We start from the raw sequence: 11841 nt of genomic DNA, 5'->3' as shown, positions 1-11841 counted from the left end.
TTTACCATGGGAGGCGCCATTTTCTTTAAATAGGATAAGCTATAATTTAAACTAATTACAACTATTTGATGGTACGCAGACCATATTTAAATTAAAAACTTCGGTGCTTTAGACCAATTTTACATTCAAATTAATGGTACTCAGACCATATTTTCTATCCTATTTGAGCCATACTAGTCACTTTCCATAACCTGCAAAAAAGTACATTTATAATATACCATTACCCATTCATTTATCAATGAATGGCCCACATAGCTGGTTAATAGAACATATTAAGCATCACATAAATATTTGCAGCAATTAATCAAGGGTTCCAATAATCTACCAATTATTCAATCCTTATTAATTCTAATCAAGTTGTTTTAAACTTAAAGGAATGTAGACCTAATCAAGAGTTTATGACTAAAACGCTCCCACTTAAACCAATAAATTTACATGCTTTACTAATTTTAAACATAAAATTGTATTTCCTAGTCTAACCGGAAACATACAAATTTAATTAAAATTTAAAGCTGATATAAATAATTATTTGAATCCTTTAATTTACTTTCAGTTTATTAAATTAATTAATTTAAATTTAATCAAGGTTTTAATTTTAGTAAAATAATTAGTATAAATAAAATTTATAATAATTAAAATATTGAAAATTAAATTGAGAAAAAAAATTAAATTATAAATTTTAAATTTAATTAAATCGTTTTTCCAACTAAAAATTTAACATTAAATTCAAAGCGCATCAATCGGGTCAAGACGAGGCCATGGGCTTGCGCCCATGCCCCGTCGAGTCCACGAGGCAGCATCGCCCCACACGAGTGACCGCACAGCAAGACACGAGCAGCAGCCACGCGCAAACGCAGCAAGCCAAGCCACGCTTGCGCGCAGCATTGCTCGCTGGCTTCGTAGCGCAGCAGCTGCTTGGCGAGGCAGCACTCGCTGTGCACGAGCCATCGCTCGCTGCTCGCGCGCGCGCCTGCCTTGCTCGCTTGCCTTGCTTCTTCGCCCCACCCGCCCATGCACACAGCAGCACTCGACGCAAGGCAGGGCCACTGCCTTGTGCTCGCGTGCCACCAGCTTGCTCGCTGCATTCGTACCGCATGGGCGACGAGCTCCCTTGCTCGTTGTCGCATGCCCGCACCTTACGACACCCCTTAATGGTAACACTTAGCGTCCATTGCTTTGTGCGTGCAAGATTCATGAGCGGATTACATAAAAATCAAAATTTTTTAATTTAAATTTATAGACAAATTAATAAATCATATTAATTTCATAAATTTAGGGCAAAATCAAAAATTTATTATTCAAATTAATTTTCGATTATCATGGATTCAAATCTATGTCATAAAATTTAAAAATTTACCAAATTTAACAAATTTTATGGTGGTTTTTAATCATGGATTCCTAATTAAATTCTCAATTAATTATGAAAATCAAATCAAATTCTAAATTATTCGAATTTCAACAAATTAACTACAATTACAAATTAGGTTGTATAATTAACAAGCTTAGCCATTAGAATTGTTAAACATATACAGTAGGTCAATCAAAAATTCAAGATTTACAAACAAGAATCGCAAATATTTAATTTAACATCTTAAAAATTACAAAATTTGCGTTCGAAAAACTAAAACCTCCGAAAAGTAATAGGTAGTCAAAATTTTAAAACGCCGTTTACATGCAAAATTCACAATAAAATTATACGATTCCGACCATTATTGACTAAACTGCCGAAAACTCTGCGAACATATAATTAAATAATCGCAAGAATTTGCAATTAATTACAAAAAATCGAAATTAATTACCCCTTTAATTTATTGCAAATTTATAAAATTTAACCATGTTAACTAATTTATTATTGAATTAATTAGAGGCTCTGATACCACTGTTAGGTTATGATACATATAAAGCATATATATTTCATGCGGAAAAACCATAAAGCCAGGAATTTAAATTAATTGCCACATAACAATTAGCATAATTTAGGACGCATACTCTTTGTAGCGTGCCCTCCCTAGCTTCTCCCGAACTGAACAAGAACAAGTTTAGGACTCCAAATGTCGTCCCTCCGTAGATAGTCAGCAACACGTTCGGATCCGCCTTAGATTTAATTAACTAGAATTGCACCTAAGGTTTTAAGTTTATTCGAATAATTTGTGGCAAATTAACATTAGTTTTAATCCTTAAAATTATGTGAATACTTGAATTATGTGTGCATAAATTGTGAATACCATCACATATTTATAGGGTTGGAATAATGGAGTTAGAAGTCTACTAGGTTTCAATTAATCTAATCCTATTAGAATTAGATATTAATTAAAAATAAAGTTATTGTTTAATCAAACAACTAACTCTAGTAACTTTAGGATATTTAATCTTTTAATCTAATCCTAATTGCTTAAGGATTCGACGCAAGCACGAACTCTACGCACACACGCACTTACAGCCCACGAGGGGCGCTGGACGTGCGCGCGCGCGGATTGCTCAGCCCACAGGTGCTCGCAGCCCATTTGCTTGGGCGCGGCTGTTGCCATGCGCGCTGGGCCTGGCCTTGTGTGCTGCTTGGCTGGGCTTGCGTGCCTTGGCTGCTACTGCGTTCCCTTGCACGCTGGGCTTGCTAGGCGCGGGCCTGGCTTCGTGCTGGGTCTTGCGTCTAGCAAGCTCGTCCGATGTTTATTTCGTACGACGCGCTTCCGATTAATTTTCCGTTTCCGGAATTCATTTCCGATTCGAACAATATTTAATATTTCCGATTCCGGAATTAGTTTCCGTTTCGAACAAATATTTAATATTTCCGATTCCGGAATTATTTTCCGATTCCGATTATATTTCCGATTCTGACATTATTTCCGTTTCCGGTACTATTTCCGATTTCGGCAATATTTCCATTTCCGATAATATTTTCCGATACGTACCATGTTTCCGTTTCCGGCAACATCTATACGATCTATATTTCCGTTTCCGGCAATATCATCGTTTCCGGAGTATTCATAATTTGCCTTTGACGATTTCAGCTCCCACTGGAACCGAGATCCGTCAATTCCGAATATCCATAAATGGAGTATTTAATTCCTTTAAATACTTGATCCGTTCACGTACTATTTGTGTGACCCTACGGGTTCAGTCAAGAGTAAGCTGTGGATTAATATTATTAATTCCACTTGAACTGAAGCGGCCTCTAGCTAGGCATACAGTTCACTTGATCTCACTGAATTTATTAACTTGTATAATTAATACTAAACCGCATTTATTAGACTTAGCATTGAATGCATACTTGGACCAAGAGCATTATTTCCTTCACCGCCCCCGTAGGAAGGGAAAAAGCAACGAAAAATACCCCCTACACTTCTCAATACCGGTGAAGATTGGTGATCTAGAGCCAAAGAATTCCCTTTGTGATATTGGGGCAAGTGTTAGCCTTATACCTCTCTCTATGGATCAAAGGCTAAATGTTGGGAGAATGAAGCCTACACGGATGTAACTTCAACTAGCCGACCATTCGGTTAGAACACCCTTGGGAGTTTTGGAAGATGCCCCGGTCCAAGTTGGAACAGTTTTTGTGCCTTGTGATTTTGTCATTATGGAGATGGAAGAAGACTCCAAGGTTCCTCTCATTCTAGGAAGGCCTTTCCTATCTACGGGGGGAGTTGTTATTGATGTGAAATATGGGCGGTTGACTTTGAATGTTGGAGATGAGAAAATCACTTTTACTCTTCAACAAGCAATGAATTCACCCATGATGAATGAAGTCCAGCGCATTGACACCTTGAAAGAGGACTTGAAGGAATTTAGAGAAATGATTGAAATGAAAGACCCATTGCAAGCTATCATAACGGGAAGAGATTTTGAGGAAAGTGAGGAAGTAAAGGGGTACAAGATGCTCCTTGATGAAGCACCGGTCCGCCGTGGAAAGTTCGAAATGCTACAAGTGGATGAAAGAGAGGAGAGTATTACGCCTCCTCATAAGGTCGAACTCAAACCCCTTCCCCCTTCCCTTAAATATGTTTTTCTTGATGGCAATGAGAACTATCCCGTTATTGTTAATGCTAAGCTTGATAACACTTCTCTTGAAAAACTTTTGACTATCTTGAGAAAATTGATCCGAAGTGTTATTGGTTATACAATTGATGTAAAGGTGGTGGTGAAATTGTTCAAGAAAGTCATATTCCCGAGATTTGGAGTGCCACGTGCCATTATAAGTGATGGAGGATCCCATTTTGCAAAGCGATCTTTCCAAGCTTTACTTGAGAAATATGGTGTGAAGAACAAGGTAGCATTGGCATACCACCCCCAAACAAGTGGGCAAGCTGAAATTTCCAATAGACAAGTGAAGTTGATATTGGAGAAAAAGGTTGATTGGTCACAAAAGGATTGGTCTAGTCGGTTAGATTATGCATTGTGGGCCTATAGAACCGCTTTTGAGACCCCAATTGGTACCACTCCTTACAAGCTTGTTTATGGTAAGGCATGTCATTTACCGGTGGAACTTGAGCACCGAGCACATTCGGCAATTAAGCTCTTGAATTTTGATTTGCAAGCCGCGGGCCGGGGAGAAGAGGATGCTTGATCTCCATGACTTGGAGGAGTGGAGAAGAGATGCATATGAGAATGCAAGGATCTACAAGGAGAAAACAAAGGCTTGGCATGACAAGCATATCATCAAGAAAGAGTTCAAGGTAGGAGATAAGGTATTACTCTACAACTCTGGTTTAGACTTTTTCCGGGTAAGTTAAAGTCTAGATGGAGTGGTCCTTTTGTTATGACAAAAGTTTTTCCATATGGTGCGGTTGAGATTGGAAATGAAGGAACCGAATCATTCAAAGTGAATGGGAATAGATTGAAAACGTATTTGATGGTTCGGTAATTGAACAAGCAAGTGTTGTACATTTAGATGAGTTTGATGTTCTTCCGAACATGAGTTAGTCTTTGTGTTTGTTTTTGGTTGAGCTTACCGACGTTAAACAAAAGCACTTCTCGGGAGATAACCCGAGTATTTTGTAGTTGGGGAAAAGAACTCGGCCGAAAGAGAACAATCCTTGGGCAAGAAAGTTCATCCCGGGCGAGAAATATCTGCCCCGAGCGCGACAAACTGAGTAGTGGGAGAGCAGGAAGTTCCAGAATGTTTTCCTTGCCCGCGAAAAATAGCGTCCCGCCCGGGAGGCTTATCCCGCCCGGGATAATATGTCCCGGCCGCGACGAACCCCCAAAGCCAAAGTTTAGAAAGTTCCAGGAACTTTTCCCCGCCCGCGGAAAATTGCGTCCCGCCCGCGACATTACCTGTCCCGCCCGCGACAGAGCCAGGTACGAAAACAAAATTAACAAAAAAAAAAAAATCAGAAATTTTGAAATGAAATTAAAAAAAAGGGGAGTTCGAAAATAACTAGAAGAAAGGAGGAGCAAGAAGGTGCTCTACTTGGAATTTTGGAGTAACACTCACCAAGGAGGAGTATAATTCTTACTCTCTTTTCTTTTTAATTTTCCCTCAATTTTTACTTGTTAATTTTTCTTGAGTTAATACATTTGTTGATATTTTGTTTGTTAATTTTAATTAATTAACTTTCTTATTTTCGTAGCTTTTTAATTTATTGAAAAAAAAAATTTAATATTTATTTTTATCCGAAAATAAAAAAAAATCAGAAATTAAAAATAAAAATATTTAATTGCTACATTGTGGTTTTGTGTTGAAATTTTGTGATTATTGTAGTTAGTGTAAATATAAGTGTGTTGTGTGAAATTGTGTTTGATTTTTGTATAGTGTTGTTAGTTGTTAGCAACCCTCCCCCCATTGTGCTTGAATATTATTGTTGAATTATTTGAAACAGGTACATTGGATTGAATTGGGGGTTTGAAGGAAAGGGAGCGTGTTGTGGTGTTTAGTGAAGTTGGAGTTTGTGTTTATTTTCATTGTTTAACCTTGTGTCGCCCTCGTTTTGTGTCAAACCTTTCCCTAGTTTAAAATGGATGCATTAAAAAAGGGAATGATGAGACTTAGAGGGGGGAAGTAAAAAACGAAAAACCAATCATTCTTCTTCCACACAACAAACACCCGACCGCAAAAATGAGCAAACTATTAAACCACAACTAAGCCTCTCAAGTGCTAACAAGAAAGCCTACCTAGAATTAAGCACTCGAAAAATGTTCCCCACTCTTTTCTATGATCAAGAGGCTTTCCAACATCTTGGAATCGATGTAGGAGTTAGGAAAATCCTAGAGACCTTAGGTTGGGGAGAGTTCCTCAAAATCGCACAACCAACCTATGAGAGAACCACATTAGAATTCTTATCCACCCTACAATGGACCAATATCTCCAATGATAAAGAGTACCCCGAGTATGAGATTAAGTTTAGACTTTTCAATAAGCAAACATGCTTAACTTTGACTAGACTAAACGAAATCCTCAAATGGCCCACCTTCAACACTGTTTTTGATATTGATAGCAGCATCTACCCTGGGCATGATCAGTTGAGTTGGTGGAAAGCTATTACGGGGCAACCATATTTAGATTGGAAGAATGCAAGTGCTAATAGAGTGAAGAGTCCACCTCTTAAAATGGCCTCTAGATTGTTAAATATAGCCATTTTTCCTAATGAAGACATGAGCAAAATCACTCAACCCATGTTAAAAGTCCTTTTCTCCGCCACTTGTTTTTAAAATACACCCGAGGACTGATTAGTAAACCCGGGTTACCATTTCATTAAAAGATGTCTGGATATTAGGAATAGTGAGAGGTTAAGGGGTGAGATCAAATTTGGGGGGCTTATCACACACAAAGCTAGAGAGTTGGGTCAGGGAGTTACCTAGATGTGATGGAACCAATTCCGGGGGAGTGGACTTTCACTATTAAGAATATGAAGAAGGCAAGCTTCATTTCTGAGTTTGCTGATAAGAGAGGACGTAAACGGTATAGTTGGTTAGTAGCCAAGCAACACCTTTGTGTCCTCCCGCACCCGGACATCACCCAGACTGTAGGGGCCGCCACCACTTGGGAGGTACCCTTTATACCTTTGAACCCCGGTGACCAACCCATTAGCTTTGAGCAACCAGAAGGAGTGTTAGTGTCTCCTCCATTCCTACATCTGAGAGACCCTCTTAGCTTCTTCTTCTACCTCTAGTGATGATTACTTGTCCATAACTTTAGAGAGGTTAGAGAATTTGCAGATGAGGAACCTAGAGGAGAATGAGTACCAAAGTTATGTAGCCCAACGGTTGTTCACTCAGCAGGTCGATAATGGAAATATTGCCCCATACCTTAACTACCTAAACCGACCAGTTCAAGAAGGTCCAGTGCCCGGATGGCAACATGGTCAGCCCACCTACCCTTATTGGCAAGTCCTCGAGAGTCTGAAGCCTAGGTCCGAGCAAGTCTCCTACCCACCATATGACTATAGACAACCGGGGGGGGGGGGGGGGGGTGGGGGTAATCCAATAGGTGATCCGTGTTAGGTTATGATACATATGACAAAACATAAATCATGCGGAAAACCTTAATGCCAGGAAACATATTATTTACACATAATTAGTTAGCATAATTTAGGTGCATACACTTTGTAGCGTGCCCTCCCTAGCTGCGCCCGAACCGAACAAGAACAAGTCTTTAGGACTCCAAGTGTCGCCCCTCCGTAGATAGTCCACAGTACGTCCGAATCCGCCTTAAGATTGACCAACTAGAATCGCCCTTAAGGTGCTATAGTTTTCGGCTAATTATGGGCAAGAATGTGACAGATTTTTCTGCTCAAAAATCACTGTTTTATTGTATGAATACTTGTTGAGAAACTCGTGTATAAATTTATGACCCTAGGTGTGAGGGGGTCGAAAAAGCACGAGGCTAATGCGTGACCTCGTCCCTCGTGGGTGTGACGATTCTTTTTATTCAATCAAGTGTAATTGGATTTCCTGTGAGTTTACACTCAATTGACTAGTAATATAGGAGTCGCCATTCAGTTTTTAACGACAATGAGAAAAACTGACAAAACCCGGTTATCGTGACATAAAGGGAGTGCAATTATGTTTGACCACGACGGCCGTAGGTTCCCTTGTGATCCCTGGTGTGGGGATCTCTCAACATACACCCGCAAGGTAGAGATTGAGGGTTCGGGGGACTGTAACTACCGAGAGGAGTACTTCGCTCGTCGATAACTCCAGAGGCAGGATATCCTTACTAGCTCAACATAAATAATTGAAGGGACATGCGTTAACTATCAAACTAGTCTGAATTGATTTTAGCAATATGCAACATATAATACTTCCTCCGTCTTTTAATACTCGCAACGTTTGGACTTTTGCCACTATTCATATAATATACTTTGACTATTCTTAGTGCTTTTTATATAAGATAAAACATAGTCATGTGGGATCTTTTAGATTCGTCTCAATGTGTATTTTCAAAATATCAACTTTTTATAATTTTTGCATAAAGAGAATTTAAGATATAAATGATCAAAGTTGTGCATTGGCATGCGTGAAACTAACAAACGTTGCGAGTATTAAAAGACGGAGGAAGTACTAGATCAATCGTGATTATCTGATTTAAATAGTATTAAGGGGCCTAGCATGATAATTCAATTTCCCAAAAATATTATATTTGTTAGGCGTGATAGAACAATCAGATTTAGTTAGTTTAACAGTTCATAAAAAGGGCGAGGAAAGCAATTAAATCATCGAGAAGGGGCATATTACGACGCACCCTTGAGAGGTGCGTCACAGTTCTCAGAAAACTAACCACTTTGACTTTGCTATTTCTCCTTTTTATTTAACGAATCTCAATTATAGGACAGGATACGTTCTGTTCGATTTATGGATCGATTGCGACATAACGCGTGAACAGTTTCGCAGCGTGAGGTTTAGGCTAAGGGTTGGAGTCAATACTCAGAATATAATTGTGTGTTGTGTGTGTTCTTTTCACGTCGAATTTGGGGCTGTATTTATAGAGAAGAGTTCGTGGAAAGATAGAATTGCAAAGTTCTAATCCACAAAGAATTAGGAAAAAAACACGTACCCAGGTATTTTCAGCGCCCAGGCCTGGGCGCCGAAGATTTCGGCGCCCAGAGCCAGGCGTTGAAAATAGGGTCTGGGCTGTTTCTTTAGTCAGATTCGGATTCCTGAAATCCGTAGAGTTTGAGACTTAATCGAGCTTTTTAGTGCGTATTAACCTTGTGACGGGATGCGTCTGGGCCCGTTACGAACTCTAGGCTCGTTAGGATTTTAATTAATACGTAACTCTTATTTCCGAATCATATTAGGAATAGGATTCACGCAGTTTTCTATCTCGTTTAGGATTTACGTTGGAGTGCAACACCTAATTCTGACAGGTTTCTTTCTTTTATGACTTGCCACTTTTAGAAGCTACCCTTTACGGCAGTTACTATTTTTAGCAGGTTTCCATAAATAGCAGTTTTCTATAAATATCAGGTTTCGGGTGAAATGAAAAGGGGAATTGAGATTCGTTTATTTTATAGGAGATGCGTTGTCAAGTGGAGATTTATGCTTTTATCATCGAACCTTTTCCTTTCGGGAATGGGGACAAAAGTAGGTGTCTACAGTTAGCCCCCACTTTGACTGAGTCTTGGAATAAGACGACGGTCAAAGTATTAGACGGAGTGCGTCACACAAGCCATGGTGTATGTGACCTGTTTTGCGAGGGTCTCACGAGCCCCCGAGTGATAACATTTGACTTAAGGGTCATCACTTGAAGTGTCGACATATCCCTCACGTGTCATTGGGATTTGTCAACTGATAGTATAGAAACTTCCTCACTTTGTCATTGGAAGGATCTAAAGGTGCGTAGAAACTCCATCACTTTGTCATTGGGAGTAGCTACAGATGTTTTCGAAAACAAAGCTATAAAGTGTAATTGGGCCTGGCCAAGCCCAATCACGAGGTAAAAATGTTTTTAAAGATTCTCATTTTCAGGGCTAGCTAAACGAGAAAACCCCCTTGTTTTTATGGGACGTAAAACGAAGGAAAATCCAGCACATCGCTCTTTTTTTGGAAAAAACGGAAAACCAATCCTTTTAGTTTTGGAAAAGGGAAAACCAGAAAAAGTTATAGCTGCAGCGACTAAGGACCTGCACGGTTAGTGATGCAGACCCCGCCGGCTAAAGATGGCGAGCCTGTCCGCTAAGGGTGGACACCTCGTCCGATAGAAGTGGACGAATCTGTTTTGAAGTTTGTTTGCTTTTTTTTTTTAAAATAAGGACCTACGTGGTTTGTGACGTAGACCCCGCCGGCTAAAGATGGCGAACCTGTTTCATTTTGTTTTTGAAGACTTCATTTTTGGAAAACTGAGGACCTGCGCGGCTAGTGACGCAGACCCCGCCCGCTGAAGGTGGGCGAGCCCTGTCCGCTAAGGGTGGACGCCCCTGAATTCGTTTTTTCGATTTGGGAACTCGCGCGGTTGGTGACGCGATCTTGCCGACTGAAGATGGGCAAGTTCCTATTTCTTTGGTTTTTTGTGATTTCTTTTGAGAATTTATTTTTTATCCATTCTTGCAAGAGCGAATTCTTTCGAGGGATGCTCGAATTTAGTTGTAACCTGAACGTGGGCTGACAACGTGTTCAGACGGACCTTTGTCTTGCGACCGTCTGCTTTTGTGGTCTTGAGCTAATCTTAATGGCTCGATTTTTGCCACCACTTGGTTTTTGATCAGAGGACCATGTACAAGTGTCAATGACGACCTTTCCCTGAGGTCGAACCTATTCTTTTTGAGATATCAAAACATGATATGGTGTATGGCGCAGTCCGAGAATGTGATTTTGATCGTGCGCTCCTTCTTGGAGTCTATTTTTTCGCGAGCCCCCAAGCACTGGGGCTCGTCGGTCGTTTCTTCGCATCTTGTAATCATGTTTGGGGTCATGCTCGTATGTGCGAGCGACCTTTTATAGTAGTTTGCTACTTTAGCGAAGCCGTGGAGTGCGACTTTAGTTTTCAGGCGACATCCGGTTTCGGCTTGGCCCGGATTAATCCTTTGACATAAAAACATTTTTTATTTGGAAAACCAACGACTTAACGATACTCATTTTTGGTGTTTCGAAGAATGACCATGATATTTAACTTGTTTTTTTTGAAAAGTGTACATAAGTATTTTCTGAGACGAGTCTAAGTTTCGACCAAGTTTTAATGTTAAATTTTTTCTTGCTTATTTGGGAGCTAAAGGTGCTTTGGGCTTGATCCTACTTGCAATAGGGCCTCGTGTTTAGCAACACGGTCTTAAGTCCTTTCCTGTTCCGTGTTTTGTGAAATCTGGGCCTTGGGCTGCATTTTCAGCGCCCAAGGCCAGGCGTTAAACATTTCGGCGCCCAGCCGTGGGTGCTGAAAGTCCTTTCCTGGTGATATTTGACTTTCGGATTTCCTAACACGTTTCCGAATGGGATCAGGATGTCATTGGGTGCGTTCAGCTATATATAGGGGCTAGATACGTCCTTATTTTCCACCACTCTCACATTCTTTCTTTCCTTTTTGCTGTGCTTTAATTACTCATTGCTTTTGCCATGTCGATCCCTACTTTCTCACTCCAACGGACTGTTAGGCGTTGGCTACGGGCCCTTACTCCTACAGAAAAAACTTTGTTAAAAGAATACCACTTAGAGGCACTTTTAGGCTTACAACAAATTAATATTGATTATAACTTTCTGCATGCTGCCCTAAGCTTTTGGGACTCCGATCATCATATTTTTGCCTTTCGGGGCAACGAAATATGTCCTTTGCCCGATGAATTTGTTGCGATCCTTGGTTATCCTACTAATGCTACTCCTGTTACCCCTGGCACTATTGAAGAGGGTAAAACAACCATAAGGGTTTTCCTAGGACTAGATGATAACATGTTTGCTGAAATTGTTGTAGATGATAAG

The sequence above is a fragment of the Spinacia oleracea genome, chromosome 3 (assembly GCF_020520425.1).
Source record: "Spinacia oleracea cultivar Varoflay chromosome 3, BTI_SOV_V1, whole genome shotgun sequence".
Lineage (NCBI taxonomy): Eukaryota > Viridiplantae > Streptophyta > Magnoliopsida > Caryophyllales > Amaranthaceae > Spinacia > Spinacia oleracea.
The sequence above is the reverse complement of the archived record's forward strand: the minus strand, read 5'-3'. Positions refer to the sequence as shown.